Raw genomic sequence first — 11,605 nt, 5'->3', positions numbered from 1 at the left:
GATGGTCAATGAAGGCAGTCAGTTTTGAATAGTTAGTATGGCTATATTTCACCAAGAGGGCTTGGTAATTGACAATCCTAAATTGTAAGGTTGCTGTATAAATCAAGACATTTACAATCTTTATCATATGGCATTGATTTAGCATGGTGCTGTCTGCCACTCTAAGAACTATTGCTAACTATTACGAATTACAGAAAAAAATACAGTTGAGGTAATCTCAACTAGGATGCTGCTGAGGCTCCGTTTCAGGCCAAGCTGACTGAGAAAGCACCGAGGGCAGTTCACCCATGCAGTGCTATGTAGCCCTGGTGCAGGACATGAGATGGAGGGGGTGCAGGCTAAATAGATCTAGGATCTGAGGTACATGGGGCGCAAGCACACCTAGAGTGGAGCATCCAGAGGGACACTATTCAAAGAAGAACCAACACATATAGAAAGAACTGCAAATCTCACCACAAGAATAAATTTCAGGTGATAGTCCAGTTTGAATAATATGTATTAAAATGTTAAGCAAAGATTATTTGCATCTCTGGATGTAAGCATAACATTGGGCTTATGATGACAAGGAATGGTCTATCAGATGACATGCACACAGACACTTAACTATACCGATGCTAGCTAGTGCTTCTATAATACCTAGCACATAAAACAAATTATAACAATATTCTTAAGATTAGCATACAAGTAATAGTGCTATATAAAAACTCATAAAAACAAAATGTATGCCTACAATAACCCTGGTTCTCCTTTAAATAACCATATGAGCCATGCTTGGAGGATATTATGCTATTTAGTGATTAAGCATAAGGAAAAAGCCTATTGCAGTCATCTGGAACTCTAAAAGAAAATGATTCCAGTTTCTGTCTTTACCCTAGGTGCTGCATGTCTAACTGATGATAATAACACCAAACAGAAGGCCATACAATTCTCAATAAAATTAATGTGAAGATAAGAGGCGGCATATCCTTTGATGGTACAAAAAAAGGAAACACAACCAGTGAAATGGGCTCCTTTTATGTAGATAAAGGCAATTCTGTTTTTCATAAAAGGGACTGTGATGTGCTGCATATAACTAGAGAACATAACTGATCCAAATCATTTATTGAACAATACATCAGATTACTCTAAATGAACTGGGCTTGATTTGCCTCTCACCTGCATTGGAGAGAATGAGCAGTAACACTTCTGAAGTTAACAAAGCCATACCAGTGTAAAACCCATGTGTGGAAAAGGAGACGCTGGCCTGAGTTTCCTCAACACAGTGATATGAACTAGGGCTTGGGGAACTTCAAAGCTCAGAGATTGGATTTGTTTTGGGTAAGCATCCACAAAAGACTGGATCCAAACTATCAGAACATTTTGCCTTTGTAGCATTTGGGTGGATTTCAGGGAACCTGTTTTTGTGTGAGGTATGTGGTACTTCCTGTCAGTTCAGCATTTGTGTTTCCCATTTGGAACCTGGAAGTGCAGAAGAGTATGGAAAGGAAAGATAACTAAGAAAATGTTATTTCATAAGCTTGACAATGGTAAATTCAAGAAATAACCCCAGTGTTCAAAGATCCAGAACAAGAGCTCTACACCAGGCCGCATCTAGGCCCCAGCATAGGAAGTGTATTAGGGGTTGGGAGGATGAGGGAAAGGTGTGGTCTGGAGCTTCTGTGCTTTGGTTATTCTCTGCTTCTTATGACCTAAAGGCTGCTCTAATTTACACTGAGTGCTAGGCAGAAATATCACAAAGGTAGCTTAAAGCCACTTTTACCCCTATCCTCTGCCCTTTCTCCATTCCTGCACTCGGTAAAGGGAAAGAACAGAGCCAACAACAGGAATACCTATCATTCCACATTTGCTTATGGGCAGGCAGCATCCTGCAGTTGTTCTGATGATTATCTTCTAATGCATGAACCATCCTTTGACCCAATCTCCTCAGTCATTTTCACTGTCCGCTAAATTGTGTTTACCATGTCAGACTCTCAATTTTATCAGAGTCACTAATATGATTTTCCAGAGCAGCAGCATTAGCTCGGCTGCCTCATCTTGTCTCTGGTGCCTTGAAGTTCAATTTATGGGAGATAATAAAGACATGTTGGAACCTGCCTCCATCTCTTGAGGGATATCCTGATTCAACCCCAGGGGCAGAACCGGGGCATGAACCGCTAATAGGTGGCATGGTATCAGATGATCCATACAGGTCACATAAACAGAGATTCCATTGGGATGCTCAGCCTTCATATGTATGAAATGAACAGCAGTTTTCAATATCAAATGCCGGTTTCCATATGGAGAGATTTACAAAAGTGCCTGAGAAGGTAGCACACTCTTTCCCCCCTCTTCTAAAATGACTATTGTGACACTGCACTCCATATTCTTCACAGTGATATTATTATGATATGATTATGGCATAATTATGATGCATTTTGTACAAGATGGGTCATGTAAGGTGTCATTGGAAAAGTTATGATTTGCTGAATATGATTATCATATTTGTCTGCATTGCATGTATCATTTTGTATCTAAAGTTAGGGATTTTGACTATATCTGTATTTCAATTGTGCTTACTCTGGGTGACACCCACAACAAGACTTTCAGGTACAACAATGAAGAACCCAGATGGTGCTGATGGCCCATCAGCAAAGACAATGGATCCCGGAAGAACTTAACCTTCCTGTAAACGTTCCAGACAGCCTGTAAGTAATGGCTGCTATGACTCAGCAAGGTATGCAAGGGCATGTAACCAGGCCACATGACTCTGGACTCCATCTGAGGATGTCTGTATTTTTCCACAAACTGGTCTGGGAACCAAGTGTTGAAACAAAGGGATCCCACCATATGCTAAAGCTATATAAGGCAGGGAGTGACATCATCTGTTGCTCTTTACTCCCCACACAAGAAAACTCCTGGAAACACCTGAGGAACAAAAACGGAACTGGAGGAAGTGCTGGACCCAGGCTAACGGGATTTTTAGCCTGTTTATGAAAACTTGGGGATCCCAAGCTGCAAAGGGGGTTGGGGATTCCCCTGGGAGGGGAGACCCAGAGTGAGGGGGTACTGTGGTGGGCAGAACCCCATGGCAAAGGGCACTGCGGTCTGGGAAGGACACGGGGCCAGCAGCAGGCGAGACACCGGCCTGCAGAGGGCGCTCCGGGCTGGAAAGAGCTAATTCCCAAGATGGCCAGCAGGAGGCGCCACGCCGGTGAGTCGTTGCCCCACTACAGATTCCATTGTTGAAACTGATTTTGAAGCTGATTTTGGAAGCTGGTGCTGGTGCTGGAGTGTTCTAAACTTCTGCCCCACTACAATACCTGATGATACCATACGAACATGAGGAGAACTAGAAGAATTCTTTCACAACAATGATGACACCACCTACAATTACCTCATCCCACAGTCAGTCATAAGCAAAAGAATCATCTGACTGGACACCACACAGTGGACAAAACCACACATTTGATTATATTAATTGCTTCAGGAAAAAAAATGACTGTGAAATCCTTAACAAATATCACATCCATCACAATCTCTTCACTGCTGAGAGTACAGCTATATAGCTGCAATCCAACCACCAGGTATTGATCAGCCCAGGACACAAAGGGGTTGCTTCTGTAGTTCTCAACCATGATGACTACTCTAGCCAAACTGATCCATTTCATCTTCATACATAACCATTTTACATACACTTTACATGCAACATATACTTTGTCCAAAACATGGGAACAGCCAACGGTACTAGGATGGCTCTCCTAGGGGGTCTTACCCATGCCTATCACAACACATGGTGTACTTCATCCAGTGCACTAAATGACACAACAACTATGCTGGTGAAACCAGACAATCACTATTCTTTCAGAAAAATAATAAAAGACAAAAACACCATATCACATGTGGGCGAACATATTTCACAGAATGATCAACCCAAGACTGATCTCTCTTTGTCCTCAGAGGAAACCTGCACACCACTTTCAAAAGATGAGACTGGAAGATTAAATTAAAAACATTTTTCTAGACACTAAAAATCATGGAGTTAACAGAGACACTGGATTTATGGCTTATTATAACAATCTGTAACCCACTAATCCCCTTCACCGTCAATGCTCCCTGAGAATGTGTGTTAACGACTTATGCTATACAATCTGTTCCACCTTGTATTTAGCTGTGACAATCTGAGGCCAGGCCTACACTCAAGTTTAAGTCAACCCAGCTACGTCACTCAGGGATGTAAAAACTATGTCCCTCAGCGTGTGGATTTAGTTGACCTAACCTCCAACCTAACCACTGGTGCAGACATTGCTAGGTTGACAGAAGGATTCTTCCATCATCCTGGCTACCATCTCTCAGGGAGATGGATTTACTATGCTGATGGGAGAACCCCTCCCGTTGGTGTCGAGGGTGTCCACACTAAAGCACTGCAGCTGTGCCGCTGTCATATTTCAAGTATAGACAAGCTCTGTGTAGCTCGAAAGCTTGTCTCTTCACCAAAAAAAGTTGGTCCAATAAAATATATTACTTTGCCCACCTTGTCTCTCTAGTAAAACCTTCCCCCACACATCTATTTAGCAACCATAACTGCTTTATACACTCAACAACATTTATCATACTTTACAGTAACCCAGAAACTGTCATACTTGTAACAATACATGGTAAAACAGCACCAGGTGAAAAATGAAATTTGTCATCTTCCCATGGAATTGAGTGAGAGAAAAAACAGCAAATTTACTTATGTGCAAAAAGTCCTAGGAACATGTCTCCTTAACACCAAGAACAAGCATGACCTTTAAAAGAATTGTCATTACTTATGTCAATGCGTTGGCCTTACCCTTGCTTAACTCATCTTCATTAAGAACTAACCACTGCTAAACTCCTGAAATCCTGGGCAGGGCAACTTCAAATTCAGTTAAGTGACTGTGAGCTCCTGTATAGGACTGTCATCAACATAAAAAATGAGCACTGCACTCACTATGCCAACTTGTCAGTTCATTTACAGAGATCATAAATAACAATGGTCCAAGGATGGATCCCTGAGGTACTCCTGTAATGACATCAATTAAATCTGACGTGACACTGTTTAATAACACAAGTTGTATGTGCCCTCTTAAATAGCTAGCACACCAATTAATTACAGATGATACGATACCTAAGCCACTCGGTTTATCCTGTAAAGGAGTATGATTTACCAAATAGACAATAAAAACACATTTAAATGCACACTACATGCAAGAACCTGGAAAACATCTCTCACTTAATCCACAATGTTTAAATGTATCTGGTATTCTCACCCTAAATTAGTCAGAAACATTGTTCTGATGTTAGGCCAGTTTAGGTTACTTTATTAACTGAAGTCCAAGTGGTTACAGCCTGGAAGTGGGAGTAAGAAGAATCACAATGATTCTGCCACTGACTCTTCAGCCACGTCTGTACTAGGGAATTTTAGCAAAAGATTCTCAGGATGCTACCAGCTGCAATGACTTGTCTGAGGTCATATAGCCTTAACTATTGTAGGGAATTTTAGCAAAAGATTGCCATGGGTCCTAGCACTGGTCCTGCTGAAAAGTCCCTGGGGTTGGGAAGGATATGATGTGATCTTCATTTCACTTCCCTATGCCTCTGTTTCCTTAGCCTGTAATATAGATATAATAACTTTTAAAAGGGCTTTGTGACACTGAGATGAAAGGGGCTAAACAACTGCAATGTATTATGATAAACAATAAGTTGAACCTTGCAGTATCAATTCATTATCACAGCCAAAACCCTCCCACAGTGCAAGTGCGGAATTACATCTTCTACTGCTGGACCACTTGCAAAGGAGTTAATAAAATGGAGAGACTAGAACAGTGGGATTCAAACTGAGACTTTTCAGGATGTTGTGCTCAGCTCCTGTGGGGTCTACAGGTCTGAGCTGGCAGCCCTCACTCTGCCTGAATCTCAGGCCCTCTGGATGCAGCATAGATCTCAGACTGCTCCCCAAGGTAGGGTGGGGAGTGCTGAACAAATGGAGACACATACAGTCCCTCCAGCAGTCAGTAAGTGAGAGAGGGAGAAAGGTGTGGGAGAGAGGAGACACCTTTGAGACATGCTCAACCAACTAGCAGCCAGGTGAAAGTAGGATGCCTCCTCCCAACCAACAACCAGGGGGATGCATGGAAGCAATTAAAGGGGAGAGAAAGATCTTCTATAATGCATTATAACATTGCATTTTAGTATGTAACGACATTATACCATTGAAGATCTGGCCCATTATGAGAGTTAGTACAAGGGGCAGAGGGAGAAAGAAGACGAGAGCCACACAACAAATTTTAGTCTCATCACTTAATTAATTTCTGGAAAGAGTTCAGACACCACCATTATGGGTGCAGTACAAGACTAGATAAGTATAGGAGATATGAAAAGAGAGAGAACACTGTAATTGTAATTTTCTAATGATCCCCTCCAGCACACTCAGAGAGGGAGAGGGATTTTCAGAGCTGAGTTGGGAACACATTCACATCATCTCTTCCTGATGGCCAGACCAGAAGAAAATAAATCTACCTGCAACTTGCTAGGTGGAATGAAATTAAGACACTTAGGGCCTGATCCTGCAATATGTTCAGCAGCTCCAGTAAGGTGCTGAGTGCTGTCATGGCCCATTGACATCCCAATGAAATCAATGGAAGCTTAGGGCTGGTCTACACTTACCAGGTAGTTCGACGGCTGGCAATCGAAGTTCCGGGTTCGATTTATCGCGTCTGGTCTGGACGCGATAAATCGAACCAGGAAGTGCTCGCCGTCGACTGCGGTACTCCAGCTCAACGAGAGGAGTACCGCGGAGTCGACGGGGAGCCTGCCTGCCGCGTGTGGACCGCGTCTGAACCGCGGTAAGTTCGAAGTAAGGTATGTCGAATTCAGCTACGTTATTCACGTAGCTGAATTTGCGTACCTTACTTCGACTTGGGGGGTAAGTGTAGACCAAGCCTTAGGGTGCTCAGTGCCTTCCAGGAGGTATTCAGTACCTTGAAGGATATGGCCCTTTAAGACTAATGCATTCTACCCACACTTCCACAGATCAGTGGTCAGAGATATCTTCTGGTAATTCTGAAATACTCTGACATGTTTAGATACTCTTGCTGAGACTTCTTTGCTGGAGAAGCAGACCTTGCAGAGTGTAATGGTTTCCACTGGAATAAATGGATTTTTACCTCTGTCACGTTACAGGGATAAGTCCTTTGATCTTTAGTTCCTTGCTCCAGTCACGTGGTATAGGTCAGGGCTATTAATTTCCTACCAGCACTCCTTATTGTATGGGGTACTTGACATTTTGGAACTGCTTCTTTCATTAGATCCTGAATAATTTCAGCCTACAAACAAAATAAAACAAAAAGTCAAGTGGTCTATATTATAATTTAGGACAAATTTTGAATTTAGATTGTTATGTTGCAGGATGGTTTGTGCTGTATTTTGTTGCTATTTGAAATGTTTCTCTTATAGTAGGTTACATCTAATTGGGCAATTTGCATACATGTTATGCTTGTCACATTGCTACCTCTGACACTTTCTCTGGCAGTAACTAGGCAAGAGAGTGCAGGTTGTACCCTCCCTGTCATTTCTGATTTTGCAATACTCTTCGGGTTAGTCTACTCAGCAATTGGAGGCATGCATGCAGCTCATGTAGGCATACCCACACTAGCTTTATCTAGCTAACGTGCTCAGTGCAGGCTTCAGTAAGGGCTGGGGATATACTTACATTCCTAGCTCCTGCTGGGGTCTGTGCTGCTGCATCTTCACAGCTATTCTTAGCTGCAATAGCTAGATGAAAGCTAGCCCAGCTATGCCTACCCAAGGAGTAATCATATCTCCGATTGCACTGTAGACAGTCTCTAGTATCACCCAACAGATAGGCTATGTCTCTCCCAAGCTTCTGCATGGCTGATATAATAGGAACTTTAACAGAGGAATCATTCCCATATGATGTACCTGTTCTTCTTCTGATAGTTTTTCTACAAGGTAGCAGATAGCGAAAAAAAGCAATACAATCTAAAAGAGAGAAAAATCCTCATAGTTTCGCTTTCTTTTCATTCTTCTTGGACACAAGGCAAGCGTATATCTATTTCCCACACCATTTGCCCCCCTTCACCTTTATTGCTCTGTTTGCAGCAGATGTTTCCTCTGGCCTTTGTTTCTTCTTTTTGCAGAACCACTTGCTTCCACTGGGACATTCTGACATTGCCTTTCCTCCATCTCTAGTGGGTCTCTCTCTCTCTCCTACACATATTATTGTCTCTACCTGTACTGCAATCCACATATCACACATGCGGTCATGTGTCCTAGCTGTTACTACCATATATATACTTTCATTTAGTTAATATTTCTATTGTGGTAGTGCCTAAGGATGAGGGCTCCTTTGTACTAAATGCTGTATGAACAAAGATAGTCTGGGATTCAGAGGACTCACACTAAAACTTCCATGCATGTGGTCAGCATTTCTTAATCATTGCTGCAGTAGCTCTGTTCCAGTAACTGCAATGTGGGCTATTCTTTCCCCCTTGTTCAGCTTGCTGAAAACTGGCTCTGCTGGCTCTGCTCATACAGAGGGGACTATTCCTAACTACAAGGAGGTAACACAGGTGGCAAGACTACTGATGAGGGGATCAGACAGAGAAGCATGGCATGCTTGGATAACGAGAGAACCATTGCTACCTTATCATTTCCCTGCTTATAACACTTTTTCTTTAACCGAAAAATAGTTTGTAGAATTTCGATATAGTCCCTTTAGCTTTAAACTTCTAGTTGTCTTGCAGATTTCCTGCCCAGTAGGGTAAATTCCACTAACTCCACTGAATTGCTGTAACAGAACAATCCTTTTCTGTGGGACAGGTAGAATATGAATGCTCCGGGGCTGTTTATTATATTTCACAATGAGACAGACAACAAAGCAAGCTGAAACTCCTACTTATTGTACATTATATACCCTTCAGGACACTTTTCCTGATATGTGATTTATTCTGGACTATGAACAACACAGTGATGGGCACAAAAGCTCTACAAAAATAAACTGGTTGTCTCTTGCTCTATTTAGATAACATTTTCTCTACACCTCAGTAACAGTCAGAGGTATTACAATGTTTAATATCTTTCCACAAGGCCTAAGCATTAGGGAGTTGGAATCAGTGTTGCTCTAGGGAATCTTTGCAGCAGATAGGCTGGCATAAAGGTGCTGCAGAGACAATACCTCTGCTGAAGCAGGAGTAGCTACCAGAATGGAGCTCGCTCTGGGCTTGGAAGAAGAGAAAGGAGGAAGGGGCATGGAGGATGGAAGGAGGCATGACTAAGGCAGATCTCTCCCCACACACTGGTAACTCTGGACCTTTGCAATGGTCCATAGGGGCCACAAGAGGAGACACAGAAATTAGGGAAGCACTGAGGGCTGTCCCAGCATACATTAGGTGCCAAACTGCTCCCATGCCAGCCCCTGAAAAGCATGGGGATGAATCTGGCTCTAAGGGTACGTCTACACTACGGGATTAATCTGAATTTATATAATTCGAATTTGGGAAACAGATTGTATAAATTCGATTGTATGCGGCCACACTAAGCACATTAATTCGGCGGTGTGCGTCCATGTACCGGGGCTAGCGTCGATTTCTGGAGCGTTGCACTATGGGTAGCTATCCCATAGCTATCCCATAGTTCCCGCAGTCTCCCCTGCCCATTGGAATTCTGGGTTGAGATCCCAGTGCCTGATGGGACCAAAAACATTGTCGCAGGTGGTTCTGGGTACAGCCTCACCCCTCCCTCCCTCCCTCCCTCCCTGCATGAAAGCAACGGACGGCAGACAACCATTTCGCGCCTTTTTTCCTGGGTGAACACTGCAGACTCCATACCACGGCAAGCATGGAGCCCGCTCAGCTCAAGACAGCAGTCATGAACATTGTAAATACCTCGCGCCTTATCGTGCAGTTTATGCTGAACAAGAACCTGGAAAACCAGGCGGCGAGGAGCAGGCTACAGCAGCGCGTCGACGAGAGTGATGAGGATATAGACATGGAATTCTATCGAACCGCGGGACCCGGTGCTTTGGAGATCATGCTGTTAATGGGGCAGGTTATAGGCATGGAACGCCGATTCTGGGCCTGGGAAACAAGCACAGACTGGTGGGACCGCATAGTGTTGCAGGTGTGGGACGATTCCCAGTGGCTGCGGAACTTTCGCATGCGTAAGGGCACTTTCATGGAACTTTGTGACTTGCTTTCCCCTGCCCTGAAGCGCCAGAATACCAAGATGAGAGCAGCCCTCACAGTTGAGAAGCGAGTGGCAATAGCTCTGTGGAAACTTGCAACGCCAGACAGCTACCGGTCAGTCGGGAATCAATTTGGAGTGGGCAAATCTACTGTGGGGGCTGCTGTGATGCAAGCAGCCAAAGCAATCACTGAGGTGCTGCTACACAAGCTAGTGACTCTGGGAGATGTGTAGGTCATAGTGGATGGCTTTGCTGCAATGGGATTCCCTAACTGTGGTGGGGCGATAGATGGAACCCACATCCCTATCTTGGCACCGGAGCATCAGGGTACCCAGTACATAAACCGCAAGGGGTACTTTTCAATGGTGCTGCAAGCACTTGTGGATCACAAGGGATGTTTCACCAACATCAACGCGGGCTGGCCGGGAAGGGTTCATGATGCTCGCGTCTTCAGGAACACTACTCTGTTTAAAGGGCTGCAGCAAGGGACTTACTTCCCGGACCAGAAAATGACCGTTGGGGATGTTGAAATGCCAATAGTTATTCTTGGAAACCCAGCCTACCCCTTAATGCCATGGCTCATGAAGCCATACACAGGCAGCCTGGACAGGCGTCAGGAGCTGTTTAACTACAGGCTGAGCAAGTGCAGAATGGTGGTAGAATGTGCATTTGGCCGTTTAAAAGGTCGCTGGCGATCGCTACTGACTCGCTCTGACCTCAGCCAAAGAAATCTCCCCAGTGTTATTTCTGCTTGCTGTGTGCTCCACAATCTCTGTGAAAGTAAGGGGGAGACCTTTATGGCAGGGTGGGAGGCTGAGGCAAATCGCCTGGCTACTGATTACGCGCAGCCAGACACCAGGGCGATTAGAAGAGCACACCAGGAAGCAGTGTGCATCAGAGAAGCTTTGAAAACCAGTTTCATGACTGGCCAAGCTGCAGTGTGAAATTTCAGTTTGTTTCTCCTTCATGAAAACACACCCCCTTTATTAACTCATTCTCTGTAAGGAACCCACCCTCCCCCTTCCCCCAGCTTGCTTTCAAACCAAAATAAAGTCACTATCGTTTAAAAATCATTTATTCTTTATTCATAGATTATAAAAAGAGGGAGGGAACCCGGGTGTGGTTTGGGAGGAGGGAAGGAAAAGGCCATTAAAAAATGGTTAAAAAAATGACAGCCTTTTGCTTGGTCTGTCCACTGGGGTGGAATGGGAAGGTGTACGGAGCCTCCCCCGCCGCGTTCTTACACGTCTGGGTGAGAGGCTATGGAACATGGTGAGGGGGGTTATACAGGGGCTGTAGTGGCACTCTTATGAAAACCAGCCCCCTTTATTGACTCATTCATTCTCTGTAAGGAACCCACCCTCCCCGTTTAAAAATCATGTATTCTTTATTAAGTGATTA

The sequence above is a fragment of the Terrapene carolina genome, unplaced genomic scaffold (assembly GCF_002925995.2).
Source record: "Terrapene carolina triunguis isolate 2854851 unplaced genomic scaffold, T_m_triunguis-2.0 Scaffold211, whole genome shotgun sequence".
NCBI classification, from domain to species: domain Eukaryota; kingdom Metazoa; phylum Chordata; order Testudines; family Emydidae; genus Terrapene; species Terrapene triunguis.
The sequence above is the reverse complement of the archived record's forward strand: the minus strand, read 5'-3'. Positions refer to the sequence as shown.